At 37.9% G+C, this 26,167-nt stretch overlaps 1 pseudogene; it reads left to right on the forward strand.

Moving 5' to 3' along the window:
• The first annotated feature begins 3,493 nt into the window (after positions 1–3,493).
• LOC139128177 (origin recognition complex subunit 4-like) lies at positions 3,494–25,122 on the forward strand (annotated as a pseudogene).
• The last annotated feature ends 1,045 nt before the right edge of the window (positions 25,123–26,167 follow it).

A 26,167-nucleotide genomic window follows, 5' to 3' on the forward strand; every position in this document is an offset into this window, starting at 1 on the left:
GGCTCGCACTCCAGTGGTACCCTTTGCAATTGAAAACCGCAATAAATCTAGGTATCTACGTTTGCCTAAGTCAATCAGGGTGGAAAAAACGGAATGATAGTGGAAGAGTAAATAAAAATAAAAAGTCAAGATCAGCCGCTAAAGGCAGGACTACCGTCTGAAAGCATTACAGATCTAGATCCACAGCTACTGCTATGCCGGATGATGCTACAGCTATCGCAATGTGTTGTTTTATTTTATAAAACGGATGTGAGTTTCACTTGTTGTTTGTATAAGGTGTGACCAAATATTGTCATGTAAATATCCCGACTGCGGCATTATCAACAAACATTATCGACATCGTTTTATCAGACTTAATCTCGATAAAGTATCTCTACACAAAATGACTGTTACTTGACAAACCACATGGGCAAGATGGTAAAGCGGAACACCAATGCATAATTGACCGTCAGAAAGAAAATCACGTGTAGAATAGTGGCCAAGCAGAGCGAGAGAACAATGATGAGAAATGCTCTGACTGGCTATCACAGCTTATGTTGCAGCACCGAATGTAGAGGAGTTCATTTGTCCTTTCGGTTGGAATGACACTGCCTTTCTTGCAAACAGAAAATATACCTAGATCCTATATATACCATAAACTTGATATTATCGGCTGCATATTTAACGAGAAGCGGGTGAATGAGATCATGACCTGGGGCTTTGTTGTGATCTATTAAACTCTCCTGATATCCTGTGCATTATGGAAGAGCGGTCACGACATGCGGGTTTTTTAAACTGCGATCTGCGGTTAGGGTTAGGGTTAGGGTTCGGTCGCAGATCACAGTTTAAAGACGCAGGTCGCATGTCGCAGGTCGTGACCGGTCTTCCATAAATTATTGGCCCTTTCAACCCGTTTCGACGTCTGTTTACATCTCTCGAAATGTAACTCTAGAGGGCGCTACATTAAAGTAACCGAACTTGTGTTACAGTAGTGCTTGCCGGTCAAATTGGTCAAAAGTAGGCTGAGAATTTAAGTCTAACTGATAGGTACAAAGCTACCTTATGCAGTTGTCTTAATTCAACAGGAATTGTCAGCAATTCAGTAAATGATTTAAATTGGAAGATTTTCAATAGAGGCCTAGTCACAGGAAGCCTGGCCAAAACTTTCAATTTAATTGATGGGAAATGCAATATTTTTGGCCAAACAGAAACCGTGACTGGAACACATCTTATTTGAGTGTAAATATTTAAAAGAAATCTGGCAGAAATGTATTCTTCTTTGTCAGAAAACACAACTTTGATAACGATATCAATATCAAAAACATTAGCGATTGCAGGAATCGAAAATGATAAAGGGACTGGTTAGTTTCTTCAGCCTGGGGGGGGGGCGTGGATTCATGGGGGTGTCACCCTGTTTTTGACTTTGGTGATAGGGGGGTCACCATGTTTTTGAAATGCCCAATAGGGGGGGGGGTCAGTGTGTTTTTGAATTTTGACACAGGCTCATCATTGCCTAAAATGCTAGTGTCAGCCACAAATTTCATCATTCAGTTGTATTTTTCGGCGCGCCCTTTGGGCGCGTAACTTTAATAATCAGTCATATTTTTCAGCACGCCCAACTTTAACATATCAAGCATACATACATCAGAGATATCTGTATGTTCAATATTTTTCAGCGTGCTCTTCAAGCTCATTACTTTAATATATCAGACATTTTTCAGCATGCCCTTCAGGTGCATGACTTTAATATACAAGGCACATATATCAGAGATATCAGGATGTTTCATATTTTTCGGCGCGCCCTTCGGGCGCCATACTTTAATAAATCAGAGATTCTTGATGTTTGCTAAGTGAAAGTGTACCATTATGAAATCTGCATTTCATATGAAAAGGATGACAAATTCCTGATACTTTTCTGTTCTCTCTGTGAGAATTCAGTATGAGAAAGCAACATGCACAATATTTTCACAATATATATTTGATACAGTGACTTATTTTAGAGATAGAAAAATGACAAGATATCTTTCCTTCTCATTGATGCAATTATTTTCTTTGTTTCACAGGTTTTCTGTAGAAAGATGCTTTTTTATGAACAAAATAACAGTTAAAAAGGCAGTTTTTGTCATTATTAGCTGTGCTTTTATGGTTTCAATGTTACAAGAAAAGGTCCTCTCAGACACTGTACACATCAGATTTGGTTAAAAAGGCTCTCTATGGCTCCTCAGGAGATTTATTTGGATGGTTGGCAAGTCTTAACACCCATCAAAGTTTTTGATTCACTGCTTTTTCCTCTTTGATATTAATGATTGACATCCATTTCTGTACAACAGTTAAGCAGAGAAAGTGTGAAATACATTCACAGCTCATTCAAAATACAGCTTATTCAAAATGTACTGTATTCAAACTTTAAGATTCACACTTTGAACTTCCTATCTTACAACTGACATGTCAACAATTTCATTAAAACATAGAATGACTATTTAAAATATAAATATATGTAAAATGTAAAATATATATGTATATATGTATATATATATATATATATATATATATATATATATATATATATATATATATATATATATATATATATATATATATATATATATATATATATATATAATTTATGTCCACCTTTTGTTTTACCTATGTCGCACCCAGGGGGGGTGGTCACCCTATTTTTGAAATTTGGAATGGGGGAGTCACCCTGTTTTCAAAATTTGGAATAGGGGGGGTCAGCCACTTCTTGACGACGGCAAAAAATAATCCACCCCCCCCCCCCCCCCCGGCCGAAGAAACTGACCAGTCCTTAACGCAACAACTGACATTGGGCTATTAACTGTATTACTTCCTTTGTAAAATACAGTTTGGAATATTCAAAATTCGGTTACTCTTGATGGGTTTAAAGTTTCCCTGAATCCTATGTTATGCAATTAAAATGTTGTCTTTTCTCATGAATGAATACATTGTATTTCACTTATAAGATGATGAACAAAGCTGAGGATTTTATCACAAAGTTTTCAAGCCGTGTAAGACTTGAAGGAGAATGCATCCTGAATGCATTTATATGATGATCTTTGTAGTTAAATGACTGATTTTTTGGAGGGTTATTTTTTTCAGACAAGTTGCGTTGTAATTTTAACGCATTCACAGTTATGTAGACCTTTTTCATTGCGAATTTGTTGAAACAAATTTATCTTTAAAAAATGTAGTACTTCAGCACTGACCTCAATCTCCGTACAGAGATTGTGCTCGGCGTTGATAATTATAATCTAACTAGGGAGTCTCAGCTGTAGCCACGGCACTTGCTAACTAATTATAAACGGAAGTAATTTCACTGAAATAATTGATTAAGTTGATTAAGAATTTCAAATTCTAAATATTTTAAATTATTATTTTTTTTATTTTTATTTTTTGCGAAACGTTTGCAAAATAATTTACTAAAATATTATGAACGAATTTGAGACTAGGAATAACTTCAAACACATGTACACAATGGCGGCCTACTTGAACATACTGAACAGTGAAAGCCGTTTGAAGTGTTCAGGTGGCTATTGTGCAATTCTTATCCACACGTTAGATTGCCGAAGGACTTCTGGACACATGGTACTTTATTTCACGAAAACCTCTTCTTTCTAATAGTGTTCAACTTAGACAGTCATCTGAAAAGTTCGTCATGTTTCGTAGGAAGTCCATCGTCAAACTTGCTGAAGATGAGTGTCTTCGTGAAGTCCAGCGGATTTTGAGAGAGATACTTTCTCAGAAGTCTGTTCAAACGAAAGTGTATGGCCTTGACAGCCAGAGGAGGTTCGTATTTTGTTGTTGCTTCGATCCACTGCCGTTTTGACTATATTCGCAATTGCTCAATACGACCACAGGCCACTGCTGACTGCAGTTTCGTAGCCCATAACCACAGGCGCTTTTTAGCTGGGTAGTCTGCCAAGTAGATCGATTTTCGGATCAATCTATTGATCCCATAGTCGATATGCCCGCCACTGCAACCTAAATACTCACAAGGTGTGCAACACAATCACACGTAAAACACACCACCCGATTTGTCAACTGGCCGTGCGCTCGCACAAAACATTCAGAACTACACTCCCATATACCTAGTTGGATCACAAATTTAACCATCTCCTCAAAAATCACGCCGATGAATGTGTTACTCGCGTCATCTTGAAGAAATCGGCCGTGTTTTGAGACCAAGCGCGGTGAAATGAGGTCTGCAGAACGATTCTACCATATGACGTCATTTTTTCCACTGCTGATTGGTTCAACTATACTTAACCAGTGACGTCTTGCCATGACCTTTGTTTTGGCCGTTGATTAGCCAATCAGTAGTGGAATAAATTACATCATATGGTAGAATCGTTCTGCACGCCACATTTCACTACGCTTGGTCTCAAAACATGGCCGATTTCTTCAAGATGACGTGAGTAACACATTCATCGGCGTGATTTTTGAGGAGATGGTTAAATTTGTGATCCAACTAGGTATATGGGAGTTAGTTCTGAATGTTTTGTGCGAGCGCACGGCCAGTTGACAAATCGGGTGGTGTGTTTTACGTGTGATTGTGTTGCACACCTTGTGAGTTTTTAGGTTGCAGTGGCGGGCATATCGACTACGGGATCAATAGATCGATCCGAAAATCGATCTACTTAGCAGACTACCCAGCTAAGGAGCGCCTGTGCCCATAACTCACCCCAGCGATCACAGGCTCGTGACTCAATGCAGGCGAACCGCGAGCCGTCACTGATGCAATAAATGATTGCATAACTTGCCATAAGTGACGGCCAGCGGTTCGCCTGCATTGAGTCATGGATGTAAAAAATCTATTTTTTTACATCCATGATTGAGTCAAGAGCCTGTGCCAGCGATCTTGTGTGGTGGGGACCACAGTCGTTTAGAACCAAACACGACGGCAGCTTTGGGTACAGCATGGGTACATGGGTACGGTGTTAAATGCTCACCACACAGCGGCTGTCGTGTATCGGTTCACAAGTGACTGTGGTGGGGACCGTTCAAAATCGCTGGGGAAAGATGTTGGCTACGGAGGTGCACGACGTCTACTCATGCTTTTAAGGCGTGACTAAATATTAATTAATAAACTCATTTCAGTTTTCCAACAGTGTGTATCATCCCTACTGCTCTGCAATACTTGAAAAATCACAGTATATGGGTTTAGATCGTACTCAACACTGTCATTTCCAGTACCTTTTAATATGATACAAGTTGATTCAATGATTGTGTTTCATTCTAGACATCTTTTAGATCTTATGAGAAGATGTGTTTCGATGGGGGAAAGCAACTCAGCTTTAGTGACTGGTCCCAGAGGCAGTGGTAAAACAATAGTAAGAATTGAATAATTTCTTTTACCTTAGACCAAGGACAGTATTCGCTAGACAAAGTGGGAGAAATTGCTCCCTACCCATGAATCAGGCATATTTCGCCTGATGTGTAGACTGTTTTGACATTTTATGGTTCATCATTGTTTTCCCACGTTTCTCTCACAAGGGGGGGGGGGGGGGGAGGGGGGGATACTGCCCTCTGCTTCAAAACAGGATTTTGTTTTTGAAGGGGGCACTATGATAAATGAAGCAAATCAGACCTTATCTTTTGTAAGTTTTTTACAACACAGTTCTCATAAGAAACCTAACAACAAACTGATTGGGGAACCCAGGTATTTAACTGTTTACTATCCAAACCAAAAAAGGTAAAATGACTCTAGGGATTACTATGGTAACATTTACCTTCTTTATACCACCCAAATAAAAAACACGATACTGTAGGGTCAAGCAAGAAAACATTTGTTAGTAAACAAGAAATTCAGGTATGATAGTATTTTCAAACATTTCAGCTACTTTCCATGTAAAATGTCAAATTCATCAGCCAGAATTACAAAAATGAGTTCTCTATAGGACCTCCAGTTTAGCACATCGCTTTACAAGCAACGAATTTAATTCTGTCTTCACAGTGGTCTGTATGTTTATCCAACTGTGAACAGTAAACTAAAGGGTTTATTCCAGAATTGTAATAGTAAAAAGATTATTGCTTGGACAATATATGAACACCAGTGTGGATGCATTAAATTTCTCAATTTTGATGTTTAATAATTTTTACTGGGATTTTCTTGAAAAGTGGATTTTATAAATGAAATAAAATCCCAGTGAATAATTTATACAATATTACATTATTTAAGAGGCTTTGTTGACAGAGGCACTTTACTAAGAACAGAAATAGCTTGTCGTAGAGGGCGCACTTGTTCCAGCATGATTTCATGTCACTGACCTGAAATCATTTTGGCATTATCAAACAAAAATTATCAAACATCAAAGTTGAGAAATTAAATCCACTCCCTTGAAATTTATTTATTTTATTTAGTTATTTATTTTATCTTTAACACAAACTGTTTTTGATGAACAGTGAATTTCTTAGTTGATATTGATCCACAATTTGAGTCATCGGGACCTCTAAGACAATGAAAACAGATATTTCAGTTTGTAAACTTTATCCCAAAATTCATCACGGATGGTTTCATCCTTTTGTTTGTAACTTTATGGTTCAGTCCATATAATGGAATGTAGTGGTGTAAAGAGTACATTTATAGAAATCTAGTGAATGATATGGATTTGATTTGCTTGTAGCTGTTACAGAGTGTACTGGATGAAGTGAAATCAGACAAAATAGCCAAGGAGAATTTATTACAAGTCAACTTGAATGGTTTACTTCAGACAGATGATAGGATTGCTCTCAAGGAAATTACAAGACAGCTACAACTGGAAAATACTCTTGGAGATAAAGTCTTTGTAAGTGATAGCATTGCTGAGGTTACTGGACTTAGGTCAAAGACAAAAATTATAAATTGTCTTACCATGCGGGTAGAATGCAACTTGTGTTTGATTCTGTGTATCAAATAAATTTACAATATACAGAAAATTTGTTTAAAATTTCAACATTATATTGACAGCCTCACATTATATCTGTGTTGATTAGGTCTGGAAGAATAAGAGTTATTAGGCTTGTATAGTGGTACCAGTATACATGTATGGTGGTACTGATATTGTATAGTGGTACCAGTATACATGTACAGTGGTACTGGTATTGTATAGTGGTACCAGTATACATGTACAGTGGTACTGATATTGTATAGTGGTACCAGTATACATGTACAGTGGTACTGGTATTGTATAGTGGTACCAGTATACATGTACAGTGGTACTGGTATTGTATAGTGGTACCAGTATACATGTACAGTGGTACTGGTATTGTATAGTGGTACCAGTATACATGTACAGTGGTACTGGTATTGTATAGTGGTACCAGTATACATGTACAGTGGTACTGATATTGTATAGTGGTACCAGTATACATGTATAGTGGTACTGGTATTGTATAGTGGTACCACTATACGTGTATGGTGGCACTGATATTGTATAGTGGTACCAGTATACATGTACAGTGGTACTGGTATTGTACAGTGGTACCAGTATACATGTATAGTGGTACTGGTATTTTATAGAGGTACCAGTATACATATACAGTGGTACTGATATTGTATAGTGGTACCAGTATACATGTACAGTGGTACTGATATTGTATAGTGGTACCAGTATACATGTACAGCGATACTGGTATTGTATAGTGGTACCAGTATACATGTACAGTGGTACTGATATTGTATACTGTGGTACCAGTATACATGTACAGTGGTACTGGTATTGTATAGTGGTACCAGTATACATGTCAAGTGGTACTGATATTGTATAGTGGTACTAGTATACATGTCCAGTGGTACTAATATTGTATAGTGGTACCAGTATACATGTCCAGTGGTACTAATATTGTATAGTGGTACCAGTATAAATGTACAATGGTACTGGTATTGTAGAGTGGTACCAGTATAAATGTGCAGTGGTACTGGTATTGTATAGTGGTACCAGTATACATGAAACGTGCTACTGATATTGTATAGTGGTACCAGTCTACATGTACCATGGTACTGGTATTGTTTAGTGGTACCAGTATACATGTACAGTGGTACTGGTATTGTATAGTGGTACAAGTATAAATGTACAGTGGTACTGGTATTGTATAGTGGTACCAGTATAAATGTACAGTGGTACTGGTATTGTATGGTGGTATCAGTATACATGTACAGTGGTACTGATATTGTATAGTGGTAGCAGTATACATGTACAGCGATACTGGTATTGTATAGTGGTACCAGTATACATGTACAGTGGTACTGGTATTGTATAGTGGTACCAGTATACATGTCAAGTGGTACTGATATTGTATAGTGGTACTAGTATACATGTCCAGTAGTACTAATATTGTATAGTGGTACCAGTATACATGTCCAGTGGTACTAATATTGTATAGTGGTACCAGTATAAATGTACCATGGTACTGGTATTGTAGAGTGGTACCAGTATAAATGTGCAGTGGTACTTGTATTGTATAGTGGTACCAATATACATGTCCACTGGTACTGATATTGTATAGTGGTACCAGTATACATGAAACGTGCTACTGATATTGTATAGTGGTACCAGTCTACATGTACAATGGTACTGGTATTGTTTAGTGGTACCAGTGTACATGCACAGTGGTACTGGTATTGTATAGTGGTACAAGTATAAATGTACAGTGGTACTGATATTGTATAGTGGTACCAGTATAAATGTACAGTGGTACTGGTATTGTATGGTGTACCAATATACATATACATGGTACTGTTATTGTATTGTGGTACCAGTATACATGTACCGGTACAGTGGTACTGGTATTGTATAGTGGTGCCATTATACATGTGTAGTGGTACTGGTATTGTATGGTGGTACCAATAACATATACAAGGGTACTGTTATTGTATAGTGGTACCAGTATACATGCACTGTATTGTAGAGTGGTACCAGTATACATGTGTGCATTGAAAGTAACATAATTTTAGACAACATATACCGGTACTGAAGACAAATGATCAAAAGGCAGTGTGGTCATGTGACATCTTCTGTACAGAAACAGTTTTTTAGCTGCCACAGCCATATCTATATATGGCAATGGAAGCTATTCTTATAGGCTAGGGAACTGTCTGTATGTATGTATGTCTGTGTCTGTATGTCTGTATGTCTGTCCGTCAACATCAAAAACTCTAAAAGCGCTGCACATTTCATCTTGATATTTGGTGTGTATATGGATGATGGGCTGTAGATGAGATTTTGTTTAAATGAAGTTGTCATTGCCAAAAATATGCAAATTAAGTGAAAAAATGTAAAAACAGTCAAAATTGAAAAACTCAATAACCACTGAGCAGATTACATGAAAAATTAGCATGTAAGTACTTTGGGCTGACCTGAAATGATTGTGCTTTTTTGATTTTTGATATTGTTGAAAATATGCGAATTAGTGCCCAAAAAGGCGTTTTTGGTAAAAAATCTTCTTCATAACCGCTGGTCAGACAGCTTTGATATTTGGTATACAGGTCCCTAGGGATAACCCAACGTGGATTTGTTCAAATTGTGATGAAATATGCAAATCTGTATTTTTAAGGAATTTTTTTGTCATTTTTGGTCAAAAATTTATTTCATCAAAACCGCTCGTCTGACAGCTTTGATATTTGGTATACAGGTTCCAACAGATAAACTAAATATGATGTATAGAATATATGATGAAATCTGCAATTTTGTATTTTTGGTGCAATTTTTGCCATTTTTGGTCAAAAAATGTGTTTCTCAAAAACTACTTTCTGATGCCTTTGAATTTGGTATACAGGTTCCTAGGGGTTCTCTTAGTGTGATATAGTGAAATTTGATGAAATCTTCAATTTTTGTATTTTGGGTCAGTTTTTGCGTTTTTGGTCAAAATATTTGTTTCTCAAAAGTTACTCATGTGATAGCTTTGATATTTGGTATACATTTTTATACATAATTATGATGAAATCATCAATTTTGTATTTTTGCAGCTAATTTTGCCATTTTAGGTCAGGCCATCCTGAAATGAGCTATCAAAGATCTCAACCTTCTTCATCAATACATATGTCACAAAAAGTTGCTCTCTACATAACACAGCAGAGCTCTGTCGACTATTGGGTCGCTTGTTTTTAGTCCCCACGGACACCGTCCGGGGGGACTTATAGGTTTGGTCATGTCCGTGCGTGCGTGTGCGTGCGTGCGTGCGTGCGTGCGTCCGTGCGTCCGTCCGTTCACGCAGATATCTCAGAGATGCCCAGGTCAATTTCTTTCAAACTTTGCACAAGGATAGTACCCTACCCAATACAGATGCACGTCGATTTGTTTCACAATGCGATCAAATTTGGCCGTGTTAGAGGACTTTTTAGTTTTCACCTCCATAGACTCCCATGTATAAGGCAGTCTCCATAGACTCCCATGTATAAGGCAGTCCATAGACTCCCATGTATAAGGCAGTCCATAGACTCCCATGTATAAGGCCAAGAAAAATAAAAATTTAGTTTCTCATCTTATTCATATTGCAAAAAGGATGCAGTGACACAGTTTTTAGTCCCCAGGGATGAAGTCCAGGGGGCTTATAGATTGGGTCATGTCCGTCCATGAGTCCATCCGTGAGTCCATCCGTTCACGCAGATATCGCAGATATTTATACAAATGTCGTGTGACCTTGGTGACCTTTGACCTCAAATATATATATATGTCCATAACTCGGTAACCACAAGTGCTACACCCTTCATATTATATAGGGATAACTTAGCAATACTATTTTTTTTCAAAATGTCACGTGACCTCGGTGACCTTTGACCTCAAATATACATATTTGTCCATAACTCAGTAACCACAAGTGCTACAACCCTTCATGTATGGTATGATGGGACACTTTATGATGCCACATATTGTACATTATTAATTATGCGCATATCTAATTTTGAGCGAGCCAAGAGAGCTAGAGGTCTGATTTTTGGTATATAGGGATAACTTAGCACTACAATTTTTTTGACAAAATGTCATGTGACCTTGGTGACCTTTGACCTCAAATATACATATTTGTCCATAACTCAGAAACCACAAGTGTTACACCCTTCATATATGGTATGATGGAACACCTTATGACGCCACATATTGTACCTCATTAATTATGTGCATATCTAATTTTGAGCGAGTCAATAGAGCTAGAGGTCTGATTTTTGGTATAGGGATAACTTAGCAATACAATTATTTTGACAAAAATGTCATGTGACCTCGGTGACCTTTGACCTCAAATATACATGTTTGTCCACCCTTCATATATGGTATGATGCAGGGCTCGAAATAATACCTGTCTGCCTGTCCCGGACAAGTGAAATTTGGCCTGGGACAAGTAGTTTGAAAAGTACTTGTCCAAGTTGACAGGTAGATTTTTTCAGCCTGCAACCAGTATTTCAACCTATTGACTACAGCAAATATTCATAAGTTTAAATTTATGTACCTTTTAAAATTTTGAAAATCATTGTTTGGATATTTACCTGTCAGAAAAAAGTAAAAGAAAGTTCGATAATATCTAATCACTGTTTACAGGAGTCAGCCATGTTGATTTATCTAAGGTCACGTCTCAAATCTCTTAGATTGGGAGATTCTCAGAGCCATCTCGACACGGATGGCGTTGTTACGCCATTTTGCATACAACACAGACGTGAGTTTGTTGAACTTTCCCAGATTCACTCGTTGGTTCTGTCAAAAACTTCCTATCAAACTAATTAAAAATGACATTCAATTTCTCTGGACATTGTCTCAGGTGAGTTTAAATTAGTTTCTTAGAATAAGTTATGCCATTTTGGACAGGTACTTTCTCACTGGGACAGGCACTTTTTATTTTGACTTGTCCAGTGGACAGGTGGTTGAAAAAAAGTATTTTGAGCCCTGTGATGGGAGACCTTATGATGCTTCATACTGCACCTCATTAATTATGCATATATCGAATTCTGAGCAAACCCATACATATGCACATAGATTTGTTCTGTGATACGATCCAATAAGGCCGCCATGTGGCCATTTTATTACGATTCTTTCATGTCCTGAACTACAGCTCAGACATGTATCAAGCGAATTTATTCAAAAGTATTTTTATCACAGACCTAATGAAGAGGACTCTATCCTCTCTGAGGACCTGTAATCAAAGTACCCATTAACAAGTGGGGACTGTGTCATCAACGATGACTTGTTTTCAAAACCGCTTGTCAGACAGCTTTAATATTTTGTTAACAGGTCCCTAGGATGACCTTAGTGAGATGATTTCATACAGTCAGGAAATACTTAATTTTGTATCCATGTCTATAGTAGCTTCAGGACATTGGCCCCATGTTTAAGATAATGTGGTGATTCAGTAAGCATTTGAAATGGTGAACTGTATTTGGTATTGAAATGCGGTAAAAAATAATGAGAAAACATAGCTGAGGTGATTTCAGCAGGTTTGGTTTCCAACAAATATATTCAAAGTTTTTTCAATGTTAAAGAGTGATGGAGGGGGGGGGGGGGGGTCTGGCAGATTTTGAAAAAAAATCCAAACAAATGTCAAAAAAAAAAATCAGCCACAGAAGGTTAGTCAAACAGAAAAGGTGGGATAGTGGGAAAAAGGAATGTACAATGTATCGGATAAAAAAGATAATGTTCCTCATCAATCTTCCAGACAACCCCTTTTATCAAATGGTACACCCCTGATGTATTTTTGTGTGCAATTAACCATGCAGTGTATTTTACTTTAAGATGTCAATCAAGTTAGGTAAGGATTTGAAAGGAATAGTCAAGTTCACCACAGTTAAATTTCGTAACTTTATCTCTTGTGTCATCATCCTTGTGTAATTGGTTAAGTTTGTAAGTTGCTCCAGAAGTACAAAAGAAACTAATCAAATTGCTGTAACATATTCACCCTCAGTGTCTGTAGGAGTGTAGGCGTATACTTAACTATTTATCATTACATTCAGCTTTTTGTTATATCTTTATCACTCTCCATGGGCCAAGGCACACTTTGGGTCAATGTCATCACTCTGTGCCAGTCTGTGAATGTCAGTCTGTCTGTATGTTTCAAACAATTGTTGGTTTGTTTTGATAACTATATGGGAGCGAACAGTGATATTGTCACTATTTTTATGTTATTTGTTTGTCTAACTTAAGAGTGTTCCATATCCAGTACACATTTTTCACCTCTTTCCCCCTGCCCTCCCACACAGACACCTACACAAACCTCCTGGGCTGCCACCTGCATACTTGTTATGTACATCGTTTCTGAAATCTTTCATTTTTTAATTTCACAGGGCTCATTTGCAGAAACACTGGCGTTTCTTCTGGAGGCATTGAAAAATGGTAAGTAGTTGTCTCTGTGTGATTTCTGATAATCACCTCTCCTTCAGTCGAGTACAGATTTGACCAATGCATATAAATCTCTCATGGACCCGAAAAGGGAAATTAAAATTCAAGTTTGTTACTGTGCCCAGCAATAGTTTGTTTCTAGCTCAGCGCCAGTGTAGGATTCAATATGTAAGATTCTGCTTTGATGCTTGACACAATCAACAGTGATTTCTGCATATTCTAAGTTGGTATGAATATTCATGAATACAGCACCACAACTTAAGAACAGACACATCCGTAAGTGTAAATGTGACAGACCAGTTTTTCCCTGACTTCATGTTTACTGTGTCTTCCTAGGTAATTGGTTGAAATTGTGATGCAATTTGTTCATTTGTAATTTTAGGATAACTATCTGAGATAGAATAAAATGAGGAACAATACACCAAATGTTGCCACTAATTGTAATAAAAAACATTTGACCATAGTAGTGTTGCTAAATTATTTTCCTTGTCACTATGCAGGGATTCATCTTTGCCACTGAAATCATTTTGTGATCAAATGGGTCACATATGTAACACTAAGGCACTTGCATGCTGGTTATTAGTCCTCGCGGACGAAGTCCGGCGGGGACTTATAGATTGGGTTCCGTCCGTGTGTCCGTCCGTCCGTGTGTCCATCCGTCCGTCCGTCATCAACGGTTTCTCAGACACTGCTAAACCAATTTTGTTCAAACTTGGCACAAAGGCATAGCACTATGACCTACAGATGCACGTCGATTTATTTTGTGATACGATCAATATGGGCGCGAGGCGGCCATTTTGTTGCGATTTTTCATGTCTTTGGACCATAACTCAGACATCCTTGAGCACATTCTGCTTAAACTTGGCACAAAGGCATAGCATTATGGCTTTCATATCCATTTCAAATTTTATTGCGATATGTTTCAATATGGGCGCGTGGCGGCCATTTTGTTGCGATTTTTCATGTCTTTGGACCATAACTCAGACATCCTTGAGCACATTCTGCTCAAACTTGGCACAAAAGCATAACACTATGGCTTAAATATCCATGTCAAATTATTTTGCGATGTGTTTCAATATGGATGCGTGGCGGCCATTTTGTTGTGATTTTTCATGTCTTTGGACCATAACTCAGACATCCTTGAACAGATTCTTATCAAACTTGCCACAAAGGTATAACACTATGGCCTACATATGCATGTCAAATTATTTTGTGATACAATCCAATATGGCCACGAGGCGGCCATTTTGTTTGCGATTTTTCGTGTCTTTGAACAATAACTCAAAGATCCTTGAACCGATTCTGTTCAAACTTGACACAAAGGCATAACACTATGTCCTACATATGCACGTTGAATTATATTGCGATACGATCCAATATGGGCGTGAGGCAGCCATTTTGTTGCGATTTTTCATGTCTTTGAACCATAACTCAGACATCCTTGAACCGATTCTGTTCAAATTTGGCACAAAAGCAAAACATTATGCCCTTCATATGAACACCAATTTATTTCGTGATATGATCCAATATGGCTGACAGGCGGCCATTTTTTTTGCGATTTTTTCATGTCTTCGAACCATATAACTCAAACATTTTTTGAACCGATTTGGTTCAAACTTGGCACAAAGGCAAAGCACTATGGCATACATATGCATGTATCAATTAAGCTCGCGATAGGATCAAATATGGCTGCAGAACTGCCATTTTGTTGGAATTTTGCATGTCTTTGAATCGTAATTCAAAGGTCATTACACCCATTTTGTCCAAACTTGGCACAAAGATCAAGCACTATGGCATACATGTACATGTCAATTTACTTTGTGACATATGTTCCAATATGGCTGCCAGATTGTCATTTTTTTTCCAATATCGCTGTCAGATGGTCATTTTTGGATTTTTTCATGTCTTTGAGGCTTAATCATATGCAAATATTCTTTAACCAATGTTGTTGAGACTTGGTACAAAGATAAAGTACTATGGCATACATATGCATGTCTACTAATTTTGTACTATGATCCATATGGTCAATAGACAGCCATTTGATTTAAATTTTGGTGTGATTTTTTTATGTCTTTGAAACATAAACATAGGTCACTATCCCTCGATGGACTGATTTTGTTCAAACGTGATACGAAGATAAAATACTATGGCTGCATTTTTGTGTACATTAATTTGTTTCATTATATGATCCGAAATTGCTGATTACAACAACATCCCGATCCCATACCATTTCGAAAATTCCACCAAACCATGTGTATAGTATGTGCCATCATGACACTGGAGGCAGTAAGGGCATCGTTATGTGTGATGTAATCAAAAGTTCCTTGAGTGGTCATTACCGGCAGAGATGAGTCATTTATTGAACGTTCCTCAGATTACTTTATTATGCAAGTCACAGGCCTAATGCACCCGTTGCATGAATGTCATTCCACAGCTACCTAGACCACAGCTACCTAGACACCAAAGATTATAACAAATGGACAAGCGGGGACTGTGTCATCAACGATGACTTGTTTTAAACAACTTCATGTCAATTTCACCAAATTGGAATGATTTTTCTGTGTTGCAGGTGACAAGACATCGCGGCCCAATCCTTTAGTGTTGGATGAATTTGATCTGTTTGCACATCATAAAAACCAGACATTGTTGTACAATCTGTTTGATATCTCCCAGTCAGCCCAGACACCTATTGCTGTCATCGGACTCACTGTAGACTGGTAAGTCACTCCTATAGTTTGATATCATCCAGTCAGCTCACACATCCATCGTAGTCATTGGACTCATTCATAGGCTGGTAAGTCACTCAGATAAATGTTGATATCGCCCAGTCAGCTCAGACAACCATTGCTGTCATTGGACTCACTCAGAGGCAGGTAAGTTTCTCTGGTAAAGTTTGATATCACACGGTCAGCTCAGACACCTATTGCAGTCATTGGACTCACTTGTAGACTGGTAAGTCACTCCGATAAAGTTTGATATCGCCCAGTCAGCTCAGAGACCCATTGCAGTCATCTGACTCACTTGTAGACTGGTAAGTCACTTCTATAGTTTGATATCATCCAGTCAGCTCACACACCCATTGCAGTCATTGGATTCACTTGTAGACTGGTAAGTCACTCCAGTAAACTTTTATATCACCCAGTCAGCTCAGACACGCATTGCTGTCATCAGACTCAGCGTTTCCGTTACAATTTCAAAACTTGCGTACGATTTTACGCAACTGAGTTTTTATTTGCGTAAAATGTATTCAAAATGCGTACGGTAGGAATCTATCTGAAGTGAGCTGGGCAGTCTTTTCTGTAGAACTTGGGGGTTTCCTGTAATGCGCATGCTCTATTAACAAAAAACAACAACTGGGGGGCTTAAAGGTTTAGCTGAACGTTTGCCATGCCGTGATGCATGTCCCGTATGATCGTTGAGCAGCCAAATGAGTTCATGTCCAAAGAAAATACCTTCTGACTACGAAATTAGTGTTTTCAAAGGGCCAAACAAAAGCAGATACTGTTCAAAGTCCAGCGGGACCTCTCAAGAATGCAACCTGACAGAGTCTAAATGGTCACCCGTAAACACTTTCCAAATAACATGCGACGTAATGACCATTAACTGTATTGTGTTACCAACAACGTAGACTCGATCGATTCTCGAATTTTTTGCATCTGTAGTGCCATTGTCTGTACAGAACTGATTGACATGACGTTTTGTGATGATGAAATACAATGTTGCATAAAGTGCTGCGGTCTGCTAAAGTCTAAAATGTTGCAATATCATGATAAATGTCACTTGCAAGCAGGTGCATATGTTCTATTTTTGTCCTGCATTGAACCATGTTCAGGCATGTAGTGCGGGCCAAGTACGTCATATCATTGGGCGGCATTTCTCAATGCGTATGTGTTTACGCAGTCATGATTTTTTTTGCGTATTTCCGAACAATTTTGCGTAAAATACGCAGGATTTTGCGTTAACAGAAACACTGAGACTCACTTGTAGACTGGTAAGTCACTCAGATAAAGTTTGATATCGCCCAGTCAGCTCAGAACCCATTGCAGTCGTTGGATCCACTTCTAGACTTGTACCAAGTCATTCAGATAAAGTTTGATATCAACCAGTCAGGTCAGACACCCATTGCTGTCATTGGACTCACTCAGAGGCAGGTAAGTCTCTCTGGTAAAGTTTGATATCACCCGGTCAGCTCAGACATCTATTGCAGTCATTAGACTCACTTGTAGACTGGTAAGTCACTCCGATAAAGTTTGATATTGCCCAGTCAGCTCAAACACCCACTGCAGTCATCCCACTCACTTGTAAACTGGTAAGTCACTCCGATAAAGTTTGATATCACCCAGTCAGCTCAGAGACCCATTGCAGTCATCTGACTCACTTGTAGACCGGTAAGTCACTTCTATAGTTTGATATCATCCAGTCAGCTCACACACCCATTGCAGTCACTGGACTCACTTATAGACTGGTAAGTCACTCCAGTAAACTTTTATATCACCCAGTCAGCTCAGACACCCATTGCTGTTATCGGACTCACTTGTAGACTGGTAAGTCACTCAGATAAAGTTTGATATCACCCAATCAGCTCAGACACCCATTGGAGTCGTTGGACTCACTTGTCGACTTGTAAGTCACTCCGGTAAAGTTTGATATCGCCCAGTCAGCTCAGACACCCATTGCTGTCAGTGGACTCACTTGCAGACTGGTAAGTCACTCTTATTAAAGATTTCATGTTTTAATAGGATTGTAAAGGTTTCAAAATATACCTTTATGGGACATTTTAGTGAGATGATCATTTCAAAAATTTGTCACAAAACACTGATATACTTTTGTTTTTAAAGTTTTATCAGTAACACTTGTCAGAATGGTGTCACAACAGCAGAGAAATTGTTGGATGTTCTTAAATACAAACAGTTGTTGATACAATTGTATTTGGCATTTGAATACAATGTGGAATGTGGGCATAGCCTTGAAGACCAATAATTTTATGATGTCACTTGTTTCACATTCAACATCTCTCACTCTGTGATGTCATACATATTCACAAAACTGATCTCGTCATCATATTAGAATGATGTCTGTCTTGCTTTGATGTGCAGCGATACAGGAGTAAACTCAGTTATAAATATACTAAACCTGTTCACACCTATTCCACATAGACAGGTCCACACTCACTATAGTTAACAATAAGTTTAGACCAAACCATGGTTTTAAAAGGGTTAAGGTCTGATCAACCTTTGCTTGGTGAAGCCAGGCAAGACAGATATATTCAAGGAGTAAATCACATGACAGGTTTTGACAACTGAACTTTTGTGTCCTATTTATTTGATTTATTGCTTTATTTCTGAAAAATACAACAAAGTACTTTGGCTTGATTTCTTACAGGATGTCATTGAGTTACTTGAGAAGAGGGTGAAATCACGTTTCTCACATCGACAAATTCACATCTTCAGTTCACTTACATTTGAAGAGTACAAAGAAGTCTTTGTTGAAATTCTTAGTCTTCCAAAAACATTTCCAGAGAGAAAATTTATGCAGCAATGGAATCAACATGTGAAGGTAAGTCATGTGATATCATGAACCAATCACAGAGAAGAGGTAGATGAAGGAGGCAAGTCATGTGATATTTTGAGCCAATCGCACAAGAGTGTCACATCATATGGAAATTGTGTGTTGTTATGAACGAATCATAAACAAAGGTCACATCATGGAGGCAGGTCATGTGATGTCATGAACCAATCATAGTGAAGGCACACTAATTGAAGCAAGTCATGTGATTTCATAAACCAATCAGTGAAAAGGGTCACATGTTTAATTTCAATTAGGTGCTAAAAATCATCTCATGTTGCTGAGTCATCGTATTGAGAAGAATCCCAGTAGGATAGCTGTATACCATGTTAATGTTAAATAAGTTACTGCACATAACATAACTGCTGCATTTAACAATGTGGAAATCATGACATACGCACTGTCACAATTGAACAGTCTCACTGCAGACATGACTTTCAAAAGGCATCAGTGGGTTTTGTTATCAATAACAATAAGCAATTTTCAAAAAACATGTATTTATTTTTTTCCTGTTTCATTGAATGACAAATAGTTGTGCGGGCATATCATTTTTGGTGATAGTATTGGACTTGAAATGGTGAGGAAGGCTTGACATTATCTCTTTGTTTTCTTTCTGTGCAGGAATTGTCAGAGGAGACAATGACAGTTGATGTCTTGCAGAGACTCTATCACTCTGATAAAAACATCAGAGCTTTGAAGTCATTTCTGGTGAGAAAAGTCAATAGTATCCTAAAACCTGTCCTTTTTGGACACCTCTGTGTTTAGGAAACCTCTGTAATCAGGTCACCTTTATAATCAGGACACTCCTATAATCAGGACATCTGTATTGTCAGGACACCTCTGTAAAATGGATGTCTCTGTTACTTGTCTATACGGATGCACCTCTGCTATGTACAAAATCTACAAGTAAAATGTTACAAGTTTAAAGGCCTGCGTTGGCGTTGAATTGTCTCATCAGAAAGTTTACCCACAAGATTACAATTTCAATGGAAAACAAATTGGCTATGACACCTCCATAATTCTCTTACAGAACAGAACAAAGGTGATCCAAGGGATTACCATAAAGGCCTTTAAAGGTAGGGGACTCCATCCCAGTGATTGAGTTTGTTCTAGTCTGTAAGAGTATTATGGAGGTGTCATATCCTTTTGTTTTCCTCTGAAATTGTAATCTAATAAGTAGATTTTCTGGCAAGACAATCTGACGTCAAACCCGCACCTTAAATTGAATTGAACCTTTCTGTGAAGGACATTTGATTCTTGAATAAATCTTGAGATATTTGTGTTGAAAGAGTTTGAAGACGGACATATATACTGAAGTTTAGTGTAGTATCAATGCCAGAAGATTTTAACTGACATTTTGGTTGAAATCACTCAAAATGGCACAGAATACTTTGTTGGTAGAATCAAAAAAGGTAAAATCTCTGTGTACAACCAGAATATATCTACTCAAATAGGAGTAACATTTGTATAATAAATACAGTCAGTAAAAGACAAAAAATTGTTTTTGCACACTTGCCAAACAATGAAATTTGCAGTGTACAGCATTGTAGCACTGACACAAGGCTTTGTTAAGTTTGCAATGTCGGTGTCTGCAGGCCACTTTAATAATTGCAATTTACATTTGTTGTGAACATCTGTACAACAGAGATCAAGCAATCATAAAATAGTTGTGTGGCTGATATTGATTAGATTTCTTTATCATATCAGTGATGTTGAAATATGTGTGTGTTTTGAGTAAGAGAAGACTTAATAGACCATTGTTTTGTTTATTCATGGATATAATTTTGTTATTGTTGCAGCTGTTCCAGTTTGTAAATTGACACCAGACCACTGCCAATTGGAGAGTACAGATTTTTAGAATCCAGCCAATACTTGACAATGGACTCCAAAGCTGCTATGTTACATGGTGAGTAAAATAGTCCAATCTTTCAGATTCTATTATATATTTTATTTGAATTTTATGTTTGCAAGGATGAGTAGCTCTGTTCACTGTACTAGTGGTCCATAAATCAGTATCAAAGCAGAGAAGGTTGTCCCTGTTCCAGCTTTCTTTTTCCACTAGACACTTTTATTGTACAACTATAGTACCACAAAGTTGTCTACTAGACAGTTAGAATGACGACCATCATGTGATCATTGTGCTTTTGTGTAAAACCTTGGTGACCTCTGACCTAAGATCCTTTGAATTGCTCACTTTAAGAGACACAAGTTGTATAATAGTGGGGTGACACTACAACAGAACATTCTCATGCAGAACCTTTAATGACACACCTACAAAGATCCAGTACATTTTGTTGTTCACTTTCATCGTATTTTTACCAACGTATTTTGTGGAAGAGAAAACAACATCAGAAAATTTGATTTACTAATATTCTTTTGATTCTGTATCACATTGCAGGAGTGTCTGTCCTTGAGTTGTGTCTGATCATAGCAATGAAACAACTAACTATTCTGTATGATGGAGATCCTGTCAACTTTGAGATGGTTTATAATGGTTTGTTAAAGTCATCTTTCTTCCAAGTAGTTTCACTCACCCACAGTTATCAGGTTGTCCCTTTCACCACAATGGTTTGGCCCTCACCCATTGTTATTAGCAGTGATTTTGGACCTGTTCATTGCAAACCAGGGGTGAACAGGTCACAGTTAGTTGATTTCAGACCCAATTTTCAATGCAGACACTTCTTTTCAACTTAAGGACATATAACAGACATTCAACAAAATTCAACTCGGTCAAAAGACGCTAATAAGTACAGTTATCCTTGATTTCTTTGACATATTTTGAAGTCAGTCAGTTTCGTAAGTTTCCTGATGAAAGTGAGTAATTTCACCAAGATACCAGTGACAACAAACAAATAAATAAATGATTCATTCCTAGAAAACTAATAGCAAATAATCACCAATTATAGAAAACAAAAAATGAAGAATTTACGACTATTTATTCGCTAAACCTTACTCTGTTTATTTACAGAATATCAGAAATTTGTTCAAAGGAAAGGCCATTCAATACAGTGCTATGAAAAACCAGTTGTGCTGAAAGTAAGTGTACATTAGTTCAAAGAAGTTTTCATGTTTGTGGAAAATGTTATGGAAATCTCTTGTTGATATTGTTAATAATTTTTATCTGACCATCACCTTTATGCATAATGTACTTCATCTGGCAAACATTGAGATTGCTTCCAATGAACAGAAACTTTGTTTAAGTTAATACAGCTCTGTATAGTTTTTGCAAGATTTCTTTGATTTTGATAGATTGTTAAAATGAGAACAGTAGATATTACTGTCTTGGAGTCATCATTCCATGAAATGTTGATTATTGAAAAATAAGTTGAAATCATAAAGCAAATTAAAAATGATCTTTTTCAGGGAATTTGTCAGGAGAAATTTAAAGATAATTTTTTGTAACTGAAGATATAGATTAATTCAAGTTGTATCTCCTCTTTAAAGCCCCAACTCCCGTATAAAGCGCGAGAACCTACGAGAGTGGTCATAATGGTGGGATATTCAAACGTACTCGGTACGCTCTGGACGTCGTCAATAAAAACCGTTAATTTAGAAATCTACCGATTAATTTTTTTCTTGGAAATTTAGGGATATGTGTATAAGTATTTGGAGCACAATATACTTGGTTTCTGACGAAATTAAATTTGAAATGACGTCTGGAACCAGAAAAGGATAAAATATTTGCCGGTAATATCGCCGTATAACGTTACGTTGATGTTCAGTTTGAATCTGCATGATTGACATGATATGCAAATTGCAAATGAGTCATGAGGGATACGTTGTTTACTTTTTACGTACGTAGCGTTGATTGTTCAACGCGGGGAAAAACACCAAATACTCGGAGCGTACCGAAAGATACAAACGCACACACACTGTGTATAATTAATACATGCAAACACATTTGATTCGGTAGTTCTCTTTTTGGAAAATTTGTTGGTCCTGAAAAGGACCGTTTTCATTTATGTTGGCCTACCTGAGCCGTACATTTTACAGACAGGAAGGGCTACACTGTCATTTATGCCCGACATAAAGTACGTCTCGTATGTTCGCGTTGAGACCACGGACAAGTACTAGCACAAATTCTGGCATGATCTCTCACTTTGTCTACACTGTCTGTATATCTTCTGTCTTCTTTTCAAATTTCAAGTTTTACCCTCGAGTCAACGTACTGTTGTAAGCGCAATCATCGCAATGCGATATGCGTTGAACTATCGCTTACGCTTAGCTGTTTCCAAAAGTGATATACATTTTCTTTCCCGATCTAAAGCCGTGCATGCCTATGTAACACAAAACAAGTAGCCACCAGAATCCAATATGCTGACAAAACCGGGATTTTTTTTTGACGCCTGCTATCGCCTTCGGCATATTCAGTCGTCACTGCTGGGTCACTTATGCTGATCAGACGTCGAGTTGACAAACGTCGCCGGCGGCAGCTGAGGTCACCATACTGAACAATTCCAGAAGTTGCACTCAAATGTCCGCGCTCGATCCCCATCACAGCTAGCTCCAATTCATTCCTGGCAAAGAAAATTCCCGAGACTACCTCTAGTGCTCATCAGTGACCGCTATCTTCATAAAGCCAGTTGACATAGTGTGATTAGCAGTCTGACTCTGACTACCACGCGTTTGTAATGAACTAGTATCGCGACTGCGTGGAGAGTGTAAAAGTGCAAGTGCACTCGATTTTGGCGGGATCGTTCAAAGTAGCGAAATACTAGAACTCACCATTTTATAAGGAGGGATGGAATACTCCGAGAGATCATGCGATCACTTTATTCTGATTTTATTTTAGGTGATTAAATATTAACAGCTTTGATTTCTAAAATAAGTATTTTTCAGAAGCTTTTTGAAATAATCATAAGACAACAAATCGACACCACATTTCATTTCGGTCACCATAAAACGTGTAATCGAAGCCGGGGGAATAGTCGTCGGTACCCTCCCATCCGCGACAGCGCCGAGTTCATGAGACAACGAAATTTTGAAAAGGAAACTACAACTACCATCCAAGAACTGTGGAAAACTACGTTTTATAATGGAGACACAGCCCTGCCTCGCTAAACTAAGGTCGAATAAGGAAAGGATTGTTTGTAAGACAAAAGCTCTACAAAATTTGGTAGACGACTCGGCCGTTGAGCATTGTGGTAAATGTCCAACGTCGTCCATTGAAATAACCACACTCGATAAATTTGGACATCTAGTAGGCGAATTTGCTGTTCTTTTAGAACTGTTTTGATTTTTCCCGTTCTTTACTGAAATGCGGCATTTCTAGGACGGTGTTTGGACAAAACGGTGGTTCATTATCAAGGCAAATACGACTCTGCAATCAAGACTCCCTGCAAGAGTGATGTACACTATGACGAGCCGAGGAAAACTCCGATAATAGATCCCGTGGAAGAAAAACTACTCGTTGGATTTCTGCATCGTTTACCCGTATACAAAGATGCGGATAGCTATTGCCACTGCCATGATATGCATTATGTTGAATCATTCAAAAACGCGCAGAATACAATGACAAACGCTTCGTTTTCGGACGAGAAACGTATACCATGACGCATGAGATCTAAGGAGTGTCGATCGATCGCCTGGCAACGTCATCACGGTTTGTACAAATCCGAGGCGACGCCGCGCCGAACCTCTGCTCCAGTAAGACTTCGAAAAAGTCTATGTTCAAGAAAAATCTATGGGGGAAATGAGTGGATGTATCGTATGGAAAGTAAACCGTAACATTGGGTGAAAATAGTATACGTAAAGTCACCGTGCAGTCAATGTTTACATTATGTGGCGTGCACGTTCTATTTTGGAGGTGTTCAACCAGCTGTTTTAATTTGCTACTTTTTGTTCACAAAGAAACCATATTAGTTATGTTTGCTCCGCCCATTTTTATCGATTTTTCTCGGTAGGGCCCTACCGAGAGTTACCGGTTTAAGGCATTTGAACATTTACAAGCTCTGGAGTTGTTGAAGCCAGCAGATGGAGGTCAAAGGTCACAGAAAGAGTATCGACCTATGACCTTACTAGTGGATGCCACACAGATCAACGATGCATTGCAGAAATATCCAACTGTCCAACAGAAGTTAAACAATGGAACACACAGGAAGTGCATGCCTAATTATGCAAATGAACCTCAAGTTATTTGAATGTTAAAGCCCCAGTAATGCTAACTTTCGATGATTTTTTTCATTTTTATTTTTATTTTATAAATCAATTGCAACTTCTTATTCTACTCCCCAAAGAATGTTGAAAACCCACTATTTAGCCTGTCAACTTATCCTTCAAATGTGTAAAATGCATTTTAGCTCCCATATTAGCATATATGCAAATGGGAGCTATTCGTATAAGGTGGGAAAATGGTTGTCTGTATGTATGTATGTATGTACGTATGTATGTATGTATGTATGTCCGTCCTTATCAAAAACACAAAAACCGCAATACCTACTGTCTTCATATTTGGTACAAAGGGGCATCCTAGGTTGGAGATGTGAATTTGTTCAAATCAAAATGTTTGGATCAAAAATATGCAAATGAGGTACAAAAATGTGAAAATCCATTGAGCTGCTGCAACTCAGGAACCAGCAGGCAGAATGTGTTGATATTTTGTGCATAGGTAGGTAGCACCAATCGTTTACAAAAATGTTAATTTTTACAGGGATATCTTTAATTTTTGTATTGTTAAGATTTTTTTTTTCATTTGTGGTTGAACAACTGTGCTCTTCAAAAATACATGTTGAATAATAAAAGGTTTAGAATTGTTATACCTTCTTGCCAGTGGGATTGCTCTTTGTTAACTATTTGTGGGTAAAGTTTAAATTTGGAAAGTCAATTTTCTTGATCAATTTATTTTTAACTGCGTCATTGTTGCTTATGCAAGTTCAGCCTATGTTCTATTGCGTAATTGCTGTTACGATGATAGTGTAGGACCCTATTGTTGCATGGTGAAACGATACATGTAAGGAGGGAATAGTAACAATTAATGTAATAGCCAATTTGCCAGCGTATGCACCATTGTCTAAAACAAAGTGAACGACGACGAGACTGTGCTGTGAGGAATCCGGATTTTTTCCTGCCGCTGGCGCATACTTTACGATTGAGGAGGTAAGCTAATCTGTATGTCTATTAATAGCTGTTTTCAGATGTATGTTCTATCATATTTGTACATTTAGAAGTGGTGGATTGTAATTTGTGAATGATTATTGTGGCCTGTATACGGGCACTTGCCGAATCTCTGTGCGGCTAGCGGCTGTGAAATTGTTCAAAACGGCATTGCCGTGTCAAGATGTTCCTATAAAATGACAAAGCGGATTACT

Source organism: Ptychodera flava, unplaced genomic scaffold (genome assembly GCF_041260155.1).
Source record: "Ptychodera flava strain L36383 unplaced genomic scaffold, AS_Pfla_20210202 Scaffold_45__1_contigs__length_1260105_pilon, whole genome shotgun sequence".
NCBI lineage: Eukaryota > Metazoa > Hemichordata > Enteropneusta > Ptychoderidae > Ptychodera > Ptychodera flava.